Here is a 14,809-nt window from a genome sequence, read left to right on the forward strand (position 1 = left end):
AAACGAGCTTCCTGCTTCCCAAAAAGCGGGCCGTCCATGGCCACAATATTCAAATGAGGACCGCCTCCCTCCCAGCAGCAGCCACAGGAGTCAGCCTCCCACTACAGCCACCTCCCGCTCATTCTGTCGTTCAACCCAAAGAAGGAAACCCCAGCAAGCTGGAGCATGCAAAAATTGCCATAAAACTCAGTTTTGCTCCTCTCCACGGAAATCTTTAGTAAAAGGCGAAAGATTTTTACGTTCTGAAGAGAAACCAGAGTATATCAGGCAAGGGCCTCCTCCCGACCTAACACCCTGGCCGCAGCCCTCACTTGGCCCGGGGAGACCTCCTAGAAAAGGGGAGGCAGGGGGTTGATGATGGCTAAACCAAACAGTACCACACAGCCAGCCCGGCGAGAGGCCATCTTCCCCAGGCTGCTCCCTTCTCTGAGCCCTCCTTTCCACCAGAGGGTCACCCCTTCAAACGAGCTTCCTGCTCCCCAAAAAGCGGGCCGTCCATGGCCACAATATTCAAATGAGGACCGCCTCCCTCCCAGCAGCAGCCACAGGAGTCAGCCTCCCACTACAGCCAGCTCCCGCTCATTCTGTCGTTCAACCCAAAGAAGGAAACCCCAGCAAGCTGGAGCATGCAAAAATTGCCATAAAACTCAGTTTTGCTCCTCTCCACGGAAATCTTTAGTAAAAGGCGAAAGATTTTTACGTTCTGAAGAGAAACCAGAGTATATCAGGCAAGGGCCTCCTCCCGACCTAACACCCTGGCCGCAGCCCTCACTTGGCCCGGGGAGACCTCCTAGAAAAGGGGAGGCAGGGGGTTGATGATGGCTAAACCAAACGGTACCACACAGCCAGCCCGGCAAGAGGCCATCTTCCCCAGGCTGCTCCCTTCTCTGAGCCCTCCTTTCCACCAGAGGGTCACCCCTTCAAACGAGCTTCCTGCTCCCCAAAAAGCGGGCCGTCCATGGCCACAATATTCAAATGAGGACCGCCTCCCTCCCAGCAGCAGCCACAGGAGTCAGCCTCCCACTACAGCCACCTCCCGCTCATTCTGTCGTTCAACCCAAAGAAGGAAACCCCAGCAAGCTGGAGCATGCAAAAATTGCCATAAAACTCAGTTTTGCTCCTCTCCACGGAAATCTTTAGTAAAAGGCGAAAGATTTTTACGTTCTGAAGAGAAACCAGAGTATATCAGGCAAGGGCCTCCTCCCGACCTAACACCCTGGCCGCAGCCCTCACTTGGCCCGGGGAGACCTCCTAGAAAAGGGGAGGCAGGGGGTTGATGATGGCTAAACCAAACGGTACCACACAGCCAGCCCGGCGAGAGGCCATCTTCCCCAGGCTGCTCCCTTCTCTGAGCCCTCCTTTCCACCAGAGGGTCACCCCTTCAAACGAGCTTCCTGCTCCCCAAAAAGCGGGCCGTCCATGGCCACAATATTCAAATGAGGACCGCCTCCCTCCCAGCAGCAGCCACAGGAGTCAGCCTCCCACTACAGCCACCTCCCGCTCATTCTGTCGTTCAACCCAAAGAAGGAAACCCCTCAAGCTGGAGCATGCAAAAATTGCCATAAAACTCAGTTTTGCTCCTCTCCACGGAAATCTTTAGTAAAAGGCGAAAGGTTTTTACGTTCTGAAGAGAAACCAGAGTATATCAGGCAAGGGCCTCCTCCCGACCTAACACCCTGGCCGCAGCCCTCACTTGGCCCGGGGAGACCTCCTAGAAAAAAGGGGAGGCAGGGGGTTGATGATGGCTAAACCAAACGGTACCACACAGCCAGCCCGGCGAGAGGCCATCTTCCCCAGGCTGCTCCCTTCTCTGAGCCCTCCTTTCCACCAGAGGGTCACCCCTTCAAACGAGCTTCCTGCTTCCCAAAAAGCGGGCCGTCCATGGCCACAATATTCAAATGAGGACCGCCTCCCTCCCAGCAGCAGCCACAGGAGTCAGCCTCCCACTACAGCCACCTCCCGCTCATTCTGTCGTTCAACCCAAAGAAGGAAACCCCAGCAAGCTGGAGCATGCAAAAATTGCCATAAAACTCAGTTTTGCTCCTCTCCACGGAAATCTTTAGTAAAAGGCGAAAGATTTTTACGTTCTGAAGAGAAACCAGAGTATATCAGGCAAGGGCCTCCTCCCGACCTAACACCCTGGCCGCAGCCCTCACTTGGCCCGGGGAGACCTCCTAGAAAAGGGGAGGCAGGGGGTTGATGATGGCTAAACCAAACAGTACCACACAGCCAGCCCGGCGAGAGGCCATCTTCCCCAGGCTGCTCCCTTCTCTGAGCCCTCCTTTCCACCAGAGGGTCACCCCTTCAAACGAGCTTCCTGCTCCCCAAAAAGCGGGCCGTCCATGGCCACAATATTCAAATGAGGACCGCCTCCCTCCCAGCAGCAGCCACAGGAGTCAGCCTCCCACTACAGCCAGCTCCCGCTCATTCTGTCGTTCAACCCAAAGAAGGAAACCCCAGCAAGCTGGAGCATGCAAAAATTGCCATAAAACTCAGTTTTGCTCCTCTCCACGGAAATCTTTAGTAAAAGGCGAAAGATTTTTACGTTCTGAAGAGAAACCAGAGTATATCAGGCAAGGGCCTCCTCCCGACCTAACACCCTGGCCGCAGCCCTCACTTGGCCCGGGGAGACCTCCTAGAAAAGGGGAGGCAGGGGGTTGATGATGGCTAAACCAAACGGTACCACACAGCCAGCCCGGCAAGAGGCCATCTTCCCCAGGCTGCTCCCTTCTCTGAGCCCTCCTTTCCACCAGAGGGTCACCCCTTCAAACGAGCTTCCTGCTCCCCAAAAAGCGGGCCGTCCATGGCCACAATATTCAAATGAGGACCGCCTCCCTCCCAGCAGCAGCCACAGGAGTCAGCCTCCCACTACAGCCACCTCCCGCTCATTCTGTCGTTCAACCCAAAGAAGGAAACCCCAGCAAGCTGGAGCATGCAAAAATTGCCATAAAACTCAGTTTTGCTCCTCTCCACGGAAATCTTTAGTAAAAGGCGAAAGATTTTTACGTTCTGAAGAGAAACCAGAGTATATCAGGCAAGGGCCTCCTCCCGACCTAACACCCTGGCCGCAGCCCTCACTTGGCCCGGGGAGACCTCCTAGAAAAGGGGAGGCAGGGGGTTGATGATGGCTAAACCAAACGGTACCACACAGCCAGCCCGGCGAGAGGCCATCTTCCCCAGGCTGCTCCCTTCTCTGAGCCCTCCTTTCCACCAGAGGGTCACCCCTTCAAACGAGCTTCCTGCTCCCCAAAAAGCGGGCCGTCCATGGCCACAATATTCAAATGAGGACCGCCTCCCTCCCAGCAGCAGCCACAGGAGTCAGCCTCCCACTACAGCCACCTCCCGCTCATTCTGTCGTTCAACCCAAAGAAGGAAACCCCTCAAGCTGGAGCATGCAAAAATTGCCATAAAACTCAGTTTTGCTCCTCTCCACGGAAATCTTTAGTAAAAGGCGAAAGGTTTTTACGTTCTGAAGAGAAACCAGAGTATATCAGGCAAGGGCCTCCTCCCGACCTAACACCCTGGCCGCAGCCCTCACTTGGCCCGGGGAGACCTCCTAGAAAAAAGGGGAGGCAGGGGGTTGATGATGGCTAAACCAAACGGTACCACACAGCCAGCCCGGCGAGAGGCCATCTTCCCCAGGCTGCTCCCTTCTCTGAGCCCTCCTTTCCACCAGAGGGTCACCCCTTCAAACGAGCTTCCTGCTCCCCAAAAAGCGGGCCGTCCATGGCCACAATATTCAAATGAGGACCGCCTCCCTCCCAGCAGCAGCCACAGGAGTCAGCCTCCCACTACAGCCACCTCCCGCTCATTCTGTCGTTCAACCCAAAGAAGGAAACCCCAGCAAGCTGGAGCATGCAAAAATTGCCATAAAACTCAGTTTTGCTCCTCTCCACGGAAATCTTTAGTAAAAGGCGAAAGATTTTTACGTTCTGAAGAGAAACCAGAGTATATCAGGCAAGGGCCTCCTCCCGACCTAACACCCTGGCCGCAGCCCTCACTTGGCCCGGGGAGACCTCCTAGAAAAGGGGAGGCAGGGGGTTGATGATGGCTAAACCAAACGGTACCACACAGCCAGCCCGGCGAGAGGCCATCTTCCCCAGGCTGCTCCCTTCTCTGAGCCCTCCTTTCCACCAGAGGGTCACCCCTTCAAACGAGCTTCCTGCTCCCCAAAAAGCGGGCCGTCCATGGCCACAATATTCAAATGAGAACCGCCTCCCTCCCAGCAGCAGCCACAGGAGTCAGCCTCCCACTACAGCCACCTCCCGCTCATTCTGTCGTTCAACCCAAAGAAGGAAACCCCAGCAAGCTGGAGCATGCAAAAATTGCCATAAAACTCAGTTTTGCTCCTCTCCACGGAAATCTTTAGTAAAAGGCGAAAGATTTTTACGTTCTGAAGAGAAACCAGAGTATATCAGGCAAGGGCCTCCTCCCGACCTAACACCCTGGCCGCAGCCCTCACTTGGCCCGGGGAGACCTCCTAGAAAAGGGGAGGCAGGGGGTTGATGATGGCTAAACCAAACGGTACCACACAGCCAGCCCGGCGAGAGGCCATCTTCCCCAGGCTGCTCCCTTCTCTGAGCCCTCCTTTCCACCAGAGGGTCACCCCTTCAAACGAGCTTCCTGCTCCCCAAAAAGCGGGCCGTCCATGGCCACAATATTCAAATGAGGACCGCCTCCCTCCCAGCAGCAGCCACAGGAGTCAGCCTCCCACTACAGCCACCTCCCGCTCATTCTGTCGTTCAACCCAAAGAAGGAAACCCCAGCAAGCTGGAGCATGCAAAAATTGCCATAAAACTCAGTTTTGCTCCTCTCCACGGAAATCTTTAGTAAAAGGCGAAAGATTTTTACGTTCTGAAGAGAAACCAGAGTATATCAGGCAAGGGCCTCCTCCCGACCTAACACCCTGGCCGCAGCCCTCACTTGGCCCGGGGAGACCTCCTAGAAAAGGGGAGGCAGGGGGTTGATGATGGCTAAACCAAACGGTACCACACAGCCAGCCCGGCGAGAGGCCATCTTCCCCAGGCTGCTCCCTTCTCTGAGCCCTCCTTTCCACCAGAGGGTCACCCCTTCAAACGAGCTTCCTGCTCCCCAAAAAGCGGGCCGTCCATGGCCACAATATTCAAATGAGGACCGCCTCCCTCCCAGCAGCAGCCACAGGAGTCAGCCTCCCACTACAGCCACCTCCCGCTCATTCTGTCGTTCAACCCAAAGAAGGAAACCCCAGCAAGCTGGAGCATGCAAAAATTGCCATAAAACTCAGTTTTGCTCCTCTCCACGGAAATCTTTAGTAAAAGGCGAAAGATTTTTACGTTCTGAAGAGAAACCAGAGTATATCAGGCAAGGGCCTCCTCCCGACCTAACACCCTGGCCGCAGCCCTCACTTGGCCCGGGGAGACCTCCTAGAAAAGGGGAGGCAGGGGGTTGATGATGGCTAAACCAAACGGTACCACACAGCCAGCCCGGCGAGAGGCCATCTTCCCCAGGCTGCTCCCTTCTCTGAGCCCTCCTTTCCACCAGAGGGTCACCCCTTCAAACGAGCTTCCTGCTCCCCAAAAAGCGGGCCGTCCATGGCCACAATATTCAAATGAGGACCGCCTCCCTCCCAGCAGCAGCCACAGGAGTCAGCCTCCCACTACAGCCACCTCCCGCTCATTCTGTCGTTCAACCCAAAGAAGGAAACCCCAGCAAGCTGGAGCATGCAAAAATTGCCATAAAACTCAGTTTTGCTCCTCTCCACGGAAATCTTTAGTAAAAGGCGAAAGATTTTTACGTTCTGAAGAGAAACCAGAGTATATCAGGCAAGGGCCTCCTCCCGACCTAACACCCTGGCCGCAGCCCTCACTTGGCCCGGGGAGACCTCCTAGAAAAGGGGAGGCAGGGGGTTGATGATGGCTAAACCAAACGGTACCACACAGCCAGCCCGGCGAGAGGCCATCTTCCCCAGGCTGCTCCCTTCTCTGAGCCCTCCTTTCCACCAGAGGGTCACCCCTTCAAACGAGCTTCCTGCTCCCCAAAAAGCGGGCCGTCCATGGCCACAATATTCAAATGAGGACCGCCTCCCTCCCAGCAGCAGCCACAGGAGTCAGCCTCCCACTACAGCCACCTCCCGCTCATTCTGTCGTTCAACCCAAAGAAGGAAACCCCAGCAAGCTGGAGCATGCAAAAATTGCCATAAAACTCAGTTTTGCTCCTCTCCACGGAAATCTTTAGTAAAAGGCGAAAGATTTTTACATTCATGAAGAGAAACCAGAGTATATCAGGCAAGGGCCTCCTCCCGACCTAACACCCTGGCCGCAGCCCTCACTTGGCCCGGGGAGACCTCCTAGAAAAGGGGAGGCAGGGGGTTGATGATGGCTAAACCAAACGGTACCACACAGCCAGCCCGGCGAGAGGCCATCTTCCCCAGGCTGCTCCCTTCTCTGAGCCCTCCTTTCCACCAGAGGGTCACCCCTTCAAACGAGCTTCCTGCTCCCCAAAAAGCGGGCCGTCCATGGCCACAATATTCAAATGAAGACCGCCTCCCTCCCAGCGGCAGCCACAGGAGTCAGCCTCCCACTACAGCCACCTCCCGCTCATTCTGTCGTTCAACCCAAAGAAGGAAACCCCAGCAAGCTGGAGCATGCAAAAATTGCCATAAAACTCAGTTTTGCTCCTCTCCACGGAAATCTTTAGTAAAAGGCGAAAGATTTTTACGTTCTGAAGAGAAACCAGAGTATATCAGGCAAGGGCCTCCTCCCGACCTAACACCCTGGCCGCAGCCCTCACTTGGCCCGGGGAGACCTCCTAGAAAAGGGGAGGCAGGGGGTTGATGATGGCTAAACCAAACGGTACCACACAGCCAGCCCGGCGAGAGGCCATCTTCCCCAGGCTGCTCCCTTCTCTGAGCCCTCCTTTCCACCAGAGGGTCACCCCTTCAAACGAGCTTCCTGCTCCCCAAAAAGCGGGCCGTCCATGGCCACAATATTCAAATGAGGACCGCCTCCCTCCCAGCAGCAGCCACAGGAGTCAGCCTCCCACTACAGCCACCTCCCGCTCATTCTGTCGTTCAACCCAAAGAAGGAAACCCCAGCAAGCTGGAGCATGCAAAAATTGCCATAAAACTCAGTTTTGCTCCTCTCCACGGAAATCTTTAGTAAAAGGCGAAAGATTTTTACGTTCTGAAGAGAAACCAGAGTATATCAGGCAAGGGCCTCCTCCCGACCTAACACCCTGGCCGCAGCCCTCACTTGGCCCGGGGAGACCTCCTAGAAAAGGGGAGGCAGGGGGTTGATGATGGCTAAACCAAACGGTACCACACAGCCAGCCCGGCGAGAGGCCATCTTCCCCAGGCTGCTCCCTTCTCTGAGCCCTCCTTTCCACCAGAGGGTCACCCCTTCAAACGAGCTTCCTGCTCCCCAAAAAGCGGGCCGTCCATGGCCACAATATTCAAATGAGGACCGCCTCCCTCCCAGCAGCAGCCACAGGAGTCAGCCTCCCACTACAGCCACCTCCCGCTCATTCTGTCATTCAACCCAAAGAAGAAAACCCCAGCAAGCTGGAGCATGCAAAAATTGCCATAAAACTCAGTTTTGCTCCTCTCCACGGAAATATTTAGTAAAAGGCGAAAGATTTTTACGTTCTGAAGAGAAACCAGAGTATATCAGGCAAGGGCCTCCTCCCGACCTAACACCCTGGCCGCAGCCCTCACTTGGCCCGGGGAGACCTCCTAGAAAAGGGGAGGCAGGGGGTTGATGATGGCTAAACCAAACGGTACCACACAGCCAGCCCGGCGAGAGGCCATCTTCCCCAGGCTGCTCCCTTCTCTGAGCCGTCCTTTCCACCAGAGGGTCACCCCTTCAAACGAGCTTCCTGCTCCCCAAAAAGCGGGCCGTCCATGGCCACAATATTCAAATGAGGACCGCCTCCCTCCCAGCAGCAGCCACAGGAGTCAGCCTCCCACTACAGCCACCTCCCGCTCATTCTGTCGTTCAACCCAAAGAAGGAAACCCCAGCAAGCTGGAGCACGCAAAAATTGCCATAAAACTCAGTTTTGCTCCTCTCCACAGAAATCTTTAGTAAAAGGCGAAAGATTTTTACGTTCTGAAGAGAAACCAGAGTATATCAGGCAAAGGCCTCCTCCCGACCTAACACCCTGGCCGCAGCCCTCACTTGGCCCGGGGAGACCTCCTAGAAAAGGGGAGGCAGGGGGTTGATGATGGCTAAACCAAACGGTACCACACAGCCAGCCCGGCGAGAGGCCATCTTCCCCAGGCTGCTCCCTTCTCTGAGCCCTCCTTTCCACCAGAGGGTCACCCCTTCAAACGAGCTTCCTGCTCCCCAAAAAGCAGGCCGTCCATGGCCACAATATTCAAATGAGGACCGCCTCCCTCCCAGCAGCAGCCACAGGAGTCAGCCTCCCACTACAGCCACCTCCCGCTCATTCTGTCGTTCAACCCAAAGAAGGAAACCCCTCAAGCTGGAGCATGCAAAAATTGCCATAAAACTCAGTTTTGCTTCTCTCCACGGAAATCTTTAGTAAAAGGCGAAAGATTTTTACGTTCTGAAGAGAAACCAGAGTATATCAGGCAAGGGCCTCCTCCCGACCTAACACCCTGGCCGCAGCCCTCACTTGGCCCGGGGAGACCTCCTAGAAAAGGGGAGGCAGGGGGTTGATGATGGCTAAACCAAACGGTACCACACAGCCAGCCCGGCGAGAGGCCATCTTCCCCAGGCTGCTCCCTTCTCTGAGCCCTCCTTTCCACCAGAGGGTCACCCCTTCAAACGAGCTTCCTGCTCCCCAAAAAGCGGGCCGTCCATGGCCACAATATTCAAATGAGGACCGCCTCCCTCCCAGCAGCAGCCACAGGAGTCAGCCTCCCACTACAGCCACCTCCCGCTCATTCTGTCGTTCAACCCAAAGAAGGAAACCCCAGCAAGCTGGAGCATGCATAAATTGCCATAAAACTCAGTTTTGCTCCTCTCCACGGAAATCTTTAGTAAAAGGCGAAAGATTTTTACGTTCTGAAGAGAAACCAGAGTATATCAGGCAAGGGCCTCCTCCCGACCTAACACCCTGGCCGCAGCCCTCACTTGGCCCGGGGAGACCTCCTAGAAAAGGGGAGGCAGGGGGTTGATGATGGCTAAACCAAACGGTACCACACAGCCAGCCCGGCGAGAGGCCATCTTCCCCAGGCTGCTCCCTTCTCTGAGCCCTCCTTTCCACCAGAGGGTCACCCCTTCAAACGAGCTTCCTGCTCCCCAAAAAGCGGGCCGTCCATGGCCACAATATTCAAATGAGGACCGCCTCCCTCCCAGCAGCAGCCACAGAAGTCAGCCTCCCACTACAGCCACCTCCCGCTCATTCTGTCGTTCAACCCAAAGAAGGAAACCCCAGCAAGCTGGAGCACGCAAAAATTGCCATAAAACTCAGTTTTGCTCCTCTCCACGGAAAGCTTTAGTAAAAGGCAAAAGATTTTTACATTCTGAAGAGAAACCAGAGTATATCAGGCAAAGGCCTCCTCCCGACCTAACACCCTGGCCGCAGCCCTCACTTGGCCCGGGGAGACCTCCTAGAAAAGGGGAGGCAGGGGGTTGATGATGGCTAAACCAAACGGTACCACACAGCCAGCCCGGCGAGAGGCCATCTTCCCCAGGCTGCTCCCTTCTCTGAGCCCTCCTTTCCACCAGAGGGTCACCCCTTCAAACGAGCTTCCTGCTCCCCAAAAAGCAGGCCGTCCATGGCCACAATATTCAAATGAGGACCGCCTCCCTCCCAGCAGCAGCCACAGGAGTCAGCCTCCCACTACAGCCACCTCCCGCTCATTCTGTCGTTCAACCCAAAGAAGGAAACCCCTCAAGCTGGAGCATGCAAAAATTGCCATAAAACTCAGTTTTGCTTCTCTCCACGGAAATCTTTAGTAAAAGGTGAAAGATTTTTACGTTCTGAAGAGAAACCAGAGTATATCAGGCAAGGGCCTCCTCCCGACCTAACACCCTGGCCGCAGCCCTCACTTGGCCCGGGGAGACCTCCTAGAAAAGGGGAGGCAGGGGGTTGATGATGGCTAAACCAAACGGTACCACACAGCCAGCCCGGCGAGAGGCCATCTTCCCCAGGCTGCTCCCTTCTCTGAGCCCTCCTTTCCACCAGAGGGTCACCCCTTCAAACGAGCTTCCTGCTCCCCAAAAAGCGGGCCGTCCATGGCCACAATATTCAAATGAGGACCGCCTCCCTCCCAGCAGCAGCCACAGGAGTCAGCCTCCCACTACAGCCACCTCCCGCTCATTCTGTCGTTCAACCCAAAGAAGGAAACCCCAGCAAGCTGGAGCATGCAAAAATTGCCATAAAACTCAGTTTTGCTCCTCTCCACGGAAATCTTTAGTAAAAGGCGAAAGATTTTTACGTTCTGAAGAGAAACCAGAGTATATCAGGCAAGGGCCTCCTCCCGACCTAACACCCTGGCCGCAGCCCTCACTTGGCCCGGGGAGACCTCCTAGAAAAGGGGAGGCAGGGGGTTGATGATGGCTAAACCAAACGGTACCACACAGCCAGCCCGGCGAGAGGCCATCTTCCCCAGGCTGCTCCCTTCTCTGAGCCCTCCTTTCCACCAGAGGGTCACCCCTTCAAACGAGCTTCCTGCTCCCCAAAAAGCGGGCCGTCCATGGCCACAATATTCAAATGAGGACCGCCTCCCTCCCAGCAGCAGCCACAGGAGTCAGCCTCCCACTACAGCCACCTCCCGCTCATTCTGTCGTTCAACCCAAAGAAGGAAACCCCAGCAAGCTGGAGCATGCAAAAATTGCCATAAAACTCAGTTTTGCTCCTCTCCACGGAAATCTTTAGTAAAAAGCGAAAGATTTTTACGTTCTGAAGAGAAACCAGAGTATATCAGGCAAGGGCCTCCTCCCGACCTAACACCCTGGCCGCAGCCCTCACTTGGCCCGGGGAGACCTCCTAGAAAAGGGGAGGCAGGGGGTTGATGATGGCTAAACCAAACGGTACCACACAGCCAGCCCGGCGAGAGGCCATCTTCCCCAGGCTGCTCCCTTCTCTGAGCCCTCCTTTCCACCAGAGGGTCACCCCTTCAAACGAGCTTCCTGCTCCCCAAAAAGCGGGCCGTCCATGGCCACAATATTCAAATGAGGACCGCCTCCCTCCCAGCAGCAGCCACAGGAGTCAGCCTCCCACTACAGCCACCTCCCGCTCATTCTGTCGTTCAACCCAAAGAAGGAAACCCCAGCAAGCTGGAGCATGCAAAAATTGCCATAAAACTCAGTTTTGCTCCTCTCCACGGAAATCTTTAGTAAAAGGCGAAAGATTTTTACGTTCTGAAGAGAAACCAGAGTATATCAGGCAAGGGCCTCCTCCCGACCTAACACCCTGGCCGCAGCCCTCACTTGGCCCGGGGAGACCTCCTAGAAAAGGGGAGGCAGGGGGTTGATGATGGCTAAACCAAACGGTACCACACAGCCAGCCCGGCGATAGGCCATCTTCCCCAGGCTGCTCCCTTCTCTGAGCCCTCCTTTCCACCAGAGGGTCACCCCTTCAAACGAGCTTCCTGCTCCCCAAAAAGCGGGCCGTCCATGGCCACAATATTCAAATGAGGACCGCCTCCCTCCCAGCAGCAGCCACAGGAGTCAGCCTCCCACTACAGTCACCTCCCGCTCATTCTGTCGTTCAACCCAAAGAAGGAAACCCCAGCAAGCTGGAGCATGCAAAAATTGCCATAAAACTCAGTTTTGCTCCTCTCCACGGAAATCTTTAGTAAAAGGCGAAAGATTTTTACGTTCTGAAGAGAAACCAGAGTATATCAGGCAAGGGCCTCCTCCCGACCTAACACCCTGGCCGCAGCCCTCACTTGGCCCGGGGAGACCTCCTAGAAAAGGGGAGGCAGGGGGTTGATGATGGCTAAACCAAACGGTACCACACAGCCAGCCCGGCGAGAGGCCATCTTCCCCAGGCTGCTCCCTTCTCTGAGCCCTCCTTTCCACCAGAGGGTCACCCCTTCAAACGAGCTTCCTGCTCCCCAAAAAGCGGGCCGTCCATGGCCACAATATTCAAATGAGGACCGCCTCCCTCCCAGCAGCAGCCACAGGAGTCAGCCTCCCACTACAGCCATCTCCCGCTCATTCTGTCGTTCAACCCAAAGAAGGAAACCCCAGCAAGCTGGAGCATGCAAAAATTGCCATAAAACTCAGTTTTGCTCCTCTCCACGGAAATCTTTAGTAAAAGGCGAAAGATTTTTACGTTCTGAAGAGAAACCAGAGTATATCAGGCAAGGGCCTCCTCCCGACCTAACACCCTGGCCGCAGCCCTCACTTGGCCCGGGGAGACCTCCTAGAAAAGGGGAGGCAGGGGGTTGATGATGGCTAAACCAAACGGTACCACACAGCCAGCCCGGCGAGAGGCCATCTTCCCCAGGCTGCTCCCTTCTCTGAGCCCTCCTTTCCACCAGAGGGTCACCCCTTCAAACGAGCTTCCTGCTCCCCAAAAAGCGGGCCGTCCATGGCCACAATATTCAAATGAGGACCGCCTCCCTCCCAGCAGCAGCCACAGGAGTCAGCCTCCCACTACAGCCACCTCCCGCTCATTCTGTCGTTCAACCCAAAGAAGGAAACCCCAGCAAGCTGGAGCATGCAAAAATTGCCATAAAACTCAGTTTTGCTCCTCTCCACGGAAATCTTTAGTAAAAGGCGAAAGATTTTTACGTTCTGAAGAGAAACCAGAGTATATCAGGCAAGGGCCTCCTCCCGACCTAACACCCTGGCCGCAGCCCTCACTTGGCCCGGGGAGACCTCCTAGAAAAGGGGAGGCAGGGGGTTGATGATGGCTAAACCAAACGGTACCACACAGCCAGCCCGGCGAGAGGCCATCTTCCCCAGGCTGCTCCCTTCTCTGAGCCCTCCTTTCCACCAGAGGGTCACCCCTTCAAACGAGCTTCCTGCTCCCCAAAAAGCGGGCCGTCCATGGCCACAATATTCAAATGAGGACCGCCTCCCTCCCAGCAGCAGCCACAGGAGTCAGCCTCCCACTACAGCCACCTCCCGCTCATTCTGTCGTTCAACCCAAAGAAGGAAACCCCAGCAAGCTGGAGCATGCAAAAATTGCCATAAAACTCAGTTTTGCTCCTCTCCACGGAAATCTTTAGTAAAAGGCGAAAGATTTTTACGTTCTGAAGAGAAACCAGAGTATATCAGGCAAGGGCCTCCTCCCGACCTAACACCCTGGCCGCAGCCCTCACTTGGCCCGGGGAGACCTCCTAGAAAAGGGGAGGCAGGGGGTTGATGATGGCTAAACCAAACGGTACCACACAGCCAGCCCGGCGAGAGGCCATCTTCCCCAGGCTGCTCCCTTCTCTGAGCCCTCCTTTCCACCAGAGGGTCACCCCTTCAAACGAGCTTCCTGCTCCCCAAAAAGCGGGCCGTCCATGGCCACAATATTCAAATGAGGACCGCCTCCCTCCCAGCAGCAGCCACAGGAGTCAGCCTCCCACTACAGCCACCTCCCGCTCATTCTGTCGTTCAACCCAAAGAAGGAAACCCCAGCAAGCTGGAGCATGCAAAAATTGCCATAAAACTCAGTTTTGCTCCTCTCCACGGAAATCTTTAGTAAAAAGCGAAAGATTTTTACGTTCTGAAGAGAAACCAGAGTATATCAGGCAAGGGCCTCCTCCCGACCTAACACCCTGGCCGCAGCCCTCACTTGGCCCGGGGAGACCTCCTAGAAAAGGGGAGGCAGGGGGTTGATGATGGCTAAACCAAACGGTACCACACAGCCAGCCCGGCGAGAGGCCATCTTCCCCAGGCTGCTCCCTTCTCTGAGCCCTCCTTTCCACCAGAGGGTCACCCCTTCAAACGAGCTTCCTGCTCCCCAAAAAGCGGGCCGTCCATGGCCACAATATTCAAATGAGGACCGCCTCCCTCCCAGCAGCAGCCACAGGAGTCAGCCTCCCACTACAGCCACCTCCCGCTCATTCTGTCGTTCAACCCAAAGAAGGAAACCCCAGCAAGCTGGAGCATGCAAAAATTGCCATAAAACTCAGTTTTGCTCCTCTCCACGGAAATCTTTAGTAAAAGGCGAAAGATTTTTACGTTCTGAAGAGAAACCAGAGTATATCAGGCAAGGGCCTCCTCCCGACCTAACACCCTGGCCGCAGCCCTCACTTGGCCCGGGGAGACCTCCTAGAAAAGGGGAGGCAGGGGGTTGATGATGGCTAAACCAAACGGTACCACACAGCCAGCCCGGCGATAGGCCATCTTCCCCAGGATGCTCCCTTCTCTGAGCCCTCCTTTCCACCAGAGGGTCACCCCTTCAAACGAGCTTCCTGCTCCCCAAAAAGCGGGCCGTCCATGGCCACAATATTCAAATGAGGACCGCCTCCCTCCCAGCAGCAGCCACAGGAGTCAGCCTCCCACTACAGCCACCTCCCGCTCATTCTGTCGTTCAACCCAAAGAAGGAAACCCCAGCAAGCTGGAGCATGCAAAAATTGCCATAAAACTCAGTTTTGCTCCTCTCCACGGAAATCTTTAGTAAAAGGCGAAAGATTTTTACGTTCTGAAGAGAAACCAGAGTATATCAGGCAAGGGCCTCCTCCCGACCTAACACCCTGGCCGCAGCCCTCACTTGGCCCGGGGAGACCTCCTAGAAAAGGGGAGGCAGGGGGTTGATGATGGCTAAACCAAACGGTACCACACAGCCAGCTCGGCGAGAGGCCATCTTCCCCAGGCTGCTCCCTTCTCTGAGCCCTCCTTTCCACCAGAGGGTCACCCCTTCAAACGAGCTTCCTGCTCCCCAAAAAGCGGGCCGTCCATGGCCACAATATTCAAATG

At 55.5% G+C, this 14,809-nt stretch overlaps 32 non-coding genes across 32 annotated transcripts; all 32 read right to left on the reverse strand.

Moving 5' to 3' along the window:
- Positions 1-146: 146 nt before the first annotated feature.
- LOC142297993 (U5 spliceosomal RNA) lies at positions 147-262 on the reverse strand. Its single transcript, XR_012752212.1, has one exon. It is a non-coding gene; the product is annotated as a U5 spliceosomal RNA (small nuclear RNA).
- Positions 263-607: 345 nt separating this feature from the next.
- LOC142297994 (U5 spliceosomal RNA) lies at positions 608-723 on the reverse strand. The gene has a single exon (XR_012752213.1). It is a non-coding gene; the product is annotated as a U5 spliceosomal RNA (small nuclear RNA).
- Positions 724-1,068: 345 nt separating this feature from the next.
- LOC142297995 (U5 spliceosomal RNA) lies at positions 1,069-1,184 on the reverse strand. The gene has a single exon (XR_012752214.1). It is a non-coding gene; the product is annotated as a U5 spliceosomal RNA (small nuclear RNA).
- A 344-nt stretch (positions 1,185-1,528) lies between these two features.
- LOC142297858 (U5 spliceosomal RNA) lies at positions 1,529-1,644 on the reverse strand. The gene has a single exon (XR_012752124.1). It is a non-coding gene; the product is annotated as a U5 spliceosomal RNA (small nuclear RNA).
- A 347-nt stretch (positions 1,645-1,991) lies between these two features.
- On the reverse strand, positions 1,992-2,107 carry LOC142297996 (U5 spliceosomal RNA). The gene has a single exon (XR_012752215.1). It is a non-coding gene; the product is annotated as a U5 spliceosomal RNA (small nuclear RNA).
- Positions 2,108-2,452: 345 nt separating this feature from the next.
- On the reverse strand, positions 2,453-2,568 carry LOC142297997 (U5 spliceosomal RNA). The gene has a single exon (XR_012752216.1). It is a non-coding gene; the product is annotated as a U5 spliceosomal RNA (small nuclear RNA).
- A 345-nt stretch (positions 2,569-2,913) lies between these two features.
- Positions 2,914-3,029, reverse strand: LOC142297998 (U5 spliceosomal RNA). The gene has a single exon (XR_012752217.1). It is a non-coding gene; the product is annotated as a U5 spliceosomal RNA (small nuclear RNA).
- Positions 3,030-3,373: 344 nt separating this feature from the next.
- LOC142297859 (U5 spliceosomal RNA) lies at positions 3,374-3,489 on the reverse strand. The gene has a single exon (XR_012752125.1). It is a non-coding gene; the product is annotated as a U5 spliceosomal RNA (small nuclear RNA).
- Positions 3,490-3,836: 347 nt separating this feature from the next.
- Positions 3,837-3,952, reverse strand: LOC142298000 (U5 spliceosomal RNA). Its single transcript, XR_012752218.1, has one exon. It is a non-coding gene; the product is annotated as a U5 spliceosomal RNA (small nuclear RNA).
- Positions 3,953-4,297: 345 nt separating this feature from the next.
- LOC142298001 (U5 spliceosomal RNA) lies at positions 4,298-4,413 on the reverse strand. Its single transcript, XR_012752219.1, has one exon. It is a non-coding gene; the product is annotated as a U5 spliceosomal RNA (small nuclear RNA).
- Positions 4,414-4,758: 345 nt separating this feature from the next.
- Positions 4,759-4,874, reverse strand: LOC142298002 (U5 spliceosomal RNA). The gene has a single exon (XR_012752220.1). It is a non-coding gene; the product is annotated as a U5 spliceosomal RNA (small nuclear RNA).
- Positions 4,875-5,219: 345 nt separating this feature from the next.
- On the reverse strand, positions 5,220-5,335 carry LOC142298003 (U5 spliceosomal RNA). The gene has a single exon (XR_012752221.1). It is a non-coding gene; the product is annotated as a U5 spliceosomal RNA (small nuclear RNA).
- A 345-nt stretch (positions 5,336-5,680) lies between these two features.
- Positions 5,681-5,796, reverse strand: LOC142298004 (U5 spliceosomal RNA). The gene has a single exon (XR_012752222.1). It is a non-coding gene; the product is annotated as a U5 spliceosomal RNA (small nuclear RNA).
- Positions 5,797-6,141: 345 nt separating this feature from the next.
- Positions 6,142-6,258, reverse strand: LOC142297825 (U5 spliceosomal RNA). The gene has a single exon (XR_012752095.1). It is a non-coding gene; the product is annotated as a U5 spliceosomal RNA (small nuclear RNA).
- A 345-nt stretch (positions 6,259-6,603) lies between these two features.
- Positions 6,604-6,719, reverse strand: LOC142298005 (U5 spliceosomal RNA). The gene has a single exon (XR_012752224.1). It is a non-coding gene; the product is annotated as a U5 spliceosomal RNA (small nuclear RNA).
- A 345-nt stretch (positions 6,720-7,064) lies between these two features.
- On the reverse strand, positions 7,065-7,180 carry LOC142298006 (U5 spliceosomal RNA). Its single transcript, XR_012752225.1, has one exon. It is a non-coding gene; the product is annotated as a U5 spliceosomal RNA (small nuclear RNA).
- Positions 7,181-7,525: 345 nt separating this feature from the next.
- On the reverse strand, positions 7,526-7,641 carry LOC142297742 (U5 spliceosomal RNA). The gene has a single exon (XR_012752016.1). It is a non-coding gene; the product is annotated as a U5 spliceosomal RNA (small nuclear RNA).
- Positions 7,642-7,986: 345 nt separating this feature from the next.
- Positions 7,987-8,102, reverse strand: LOC142297820 (U5 spliceosomal RNA). The gene has a single exon (XR_012752090.1). It is a non-coding gene; the product is annotated as a U5 spliceosomal RNA (small nuclear RNA).
- A 344-nt stretch (positions 8,103-8,446) lies between these two features.
- Positions 8,447-8,562, reverse strand: LOC142297781 (U5 spliceosomal RNA). Its single transcript, XR_012752053.1, has one exon. It is a non-coding gene; the product is annotated as a U5 spliceosomal RNA (small nuclear RNA).
- A 345-nt stretch (positions 8,563-8,907) lies between these two features.
- On the reverse strand, positions 8,908-9,023 carry LOC142297723 (U5 spliceosomal RNA). Its single transcript, XR_012751997.1, has one exon. It is a non-coding gene; the product is annotated as a U5 spliceosomal RNA (small nuclear RNA).
- Positions 9,024-9,368: 345 nt separating this feature from the next.
- Positions 9,369-9,484, reverse strand: LOC142297863 (U5 spliceosomal RNA). Its single transcript, XR_012752129.1, has one exon. It is a non-coding gene; the product is annotated as a U5 spliceosomal RNA (small nuclear RNA).
- Positions 9,485-9,828: 344 nt separating this feature from the next.
- LOC142297857 (U5 spliceosomal RNA) lies at positions 9,829-9,944 on the reverse strand. Its single transcript, XR_012752123.1, has one exon. It is a non-coding gene; the product is annotated as a U5 spliceosomal RNA (small nuclear RNA).
- Positions 9,945-10,289: 345 nt separating this feature from the next.
- Positions 10,290-10,405, reverse strand: LOC142298007 (U5 spliceosomal RNA). The gene has a single exon (XR_012752226.1). It is a non-coding gene; the product is annotated as a U5 spliceosomal RNA (small nuclear RNA).
- A 345-nt stretch (positions 10,406-10,750) lies between these two features.
- Positions 10,751-10,866, reverse strand: LOC142297775 (U5 spliceosomal RNA). The gene has a single exon (XR_012752048.1). It is a non-coding gene; the product is annotated as a U5 spliceosomal RNA (small nuclear RNA).
- A 345-nt stretch (positions 10,867-11,211) lies between these two features.
- LOC142298008 (U5 spliceosomal RNA) lies at positions 11,212-11,327 on the reverse strand. The gene has a single exon (XR_012752227.1). It is a non-coding gene; the product is annotated as a U5 spliceosomal RNA (small nuclear RNA).
- A 345-nt stretch (positions 11,328-11,672) lies between these two features.
- LOC142298009 (U5 spliceosomal RNA) lies at positions 11,673-11,788 on the reverse strand. Its single transcript, XR_012752228.1, has one exon. It is a non-coding gene; the product is annotated as a U5 spliceosomal RNA (small nuclear RNA).
- A 345-nt stretch (positions 11,789-12,133) lies between these two features.
- Positions 12,134-12,249, reverse strand: LOC142298011 (U5 spliceosomal RNA). The gene has a single exon (XR_012752229.1). It is a non-coding gene; the product is annotated as a U5 spliceosomal RNA (small nuclear RNA).
- A 345-nt stretch (positions 12,250-12,594) lies between these two features.
- On the reverse strand, positions 12,595-12,710 carry LOC142298012 (U5 spliceosomal RNA). Its single transcript, XR_012752230.1, has one exon. It is a non-coding gene; the product is annotated as a U5 spliceosomal RNA (small nuclear RNA).
- A 345-nt stretch (positions 12,711-13,055) lies between these two features.
- On the reverse strand, positions 13,056-13,171 carry LOC142298013 (U5 spliceosomal RNA). The gene has a single exon (XR_012752231.1). It is a non-coding gene; the product is annotated as a U5 spliceosomal RNA (small nuclear RNA).
- Positions 13,172-13,516: 345 nt separating this feature from the next.
- LOC142297776 (U5 spliceosomal RNA) lies at positions 13,517-13,632 on the reverse strand. The gene has a single exon (XR_012752049.1). It is a non-coding gene; the product is annotated as a U5 spliceosomal RNA (small nuclear RNA).
- A 345-nt stretch (positions 13,633-13,977) lies between these two features.
- On the reverse strand, positions 13,978-14,093 carry LOC142298014 (U5 spliceosomal RNA). The gene has a single exon (XR_012752232.1). It is a non-coding gene; the product is annotated as a U5 spliceosomal RNA (small nuclear RNA).
- Positions 14,094-14,438: 345 nt separating this feature from the next.
- On the reverse strand, positions 14,439-14,554 carry LOC142298015 (U5 spliceosomal RNA). The gene has a single exon (XR_012752233.1). It is a non-coding gene; the product is annotated as a U5 spliceosomal RNA (small nuclear RNA).
- Between the last annotated feature and the right edge of the window lie 255 nt (positions 14,555-14,809).

The sequence above is a fragment of the Anomaloglossus baeobatrachus genome, chromosome 3 (assembly GCF_048569485.1).
Source record: "Anomaloglossus baeobatrachus isolate aAnoBae1 chromosome 3, aAnoBae1.hap1, whole genome shotgun sequence".
Lineage (NCBI taxonomy): Eukaryota > Metazoa > Chordata > Amphibia > Anura > Aromobatidae > Anomaloglossus > Anomaloglossus baeobatrachus.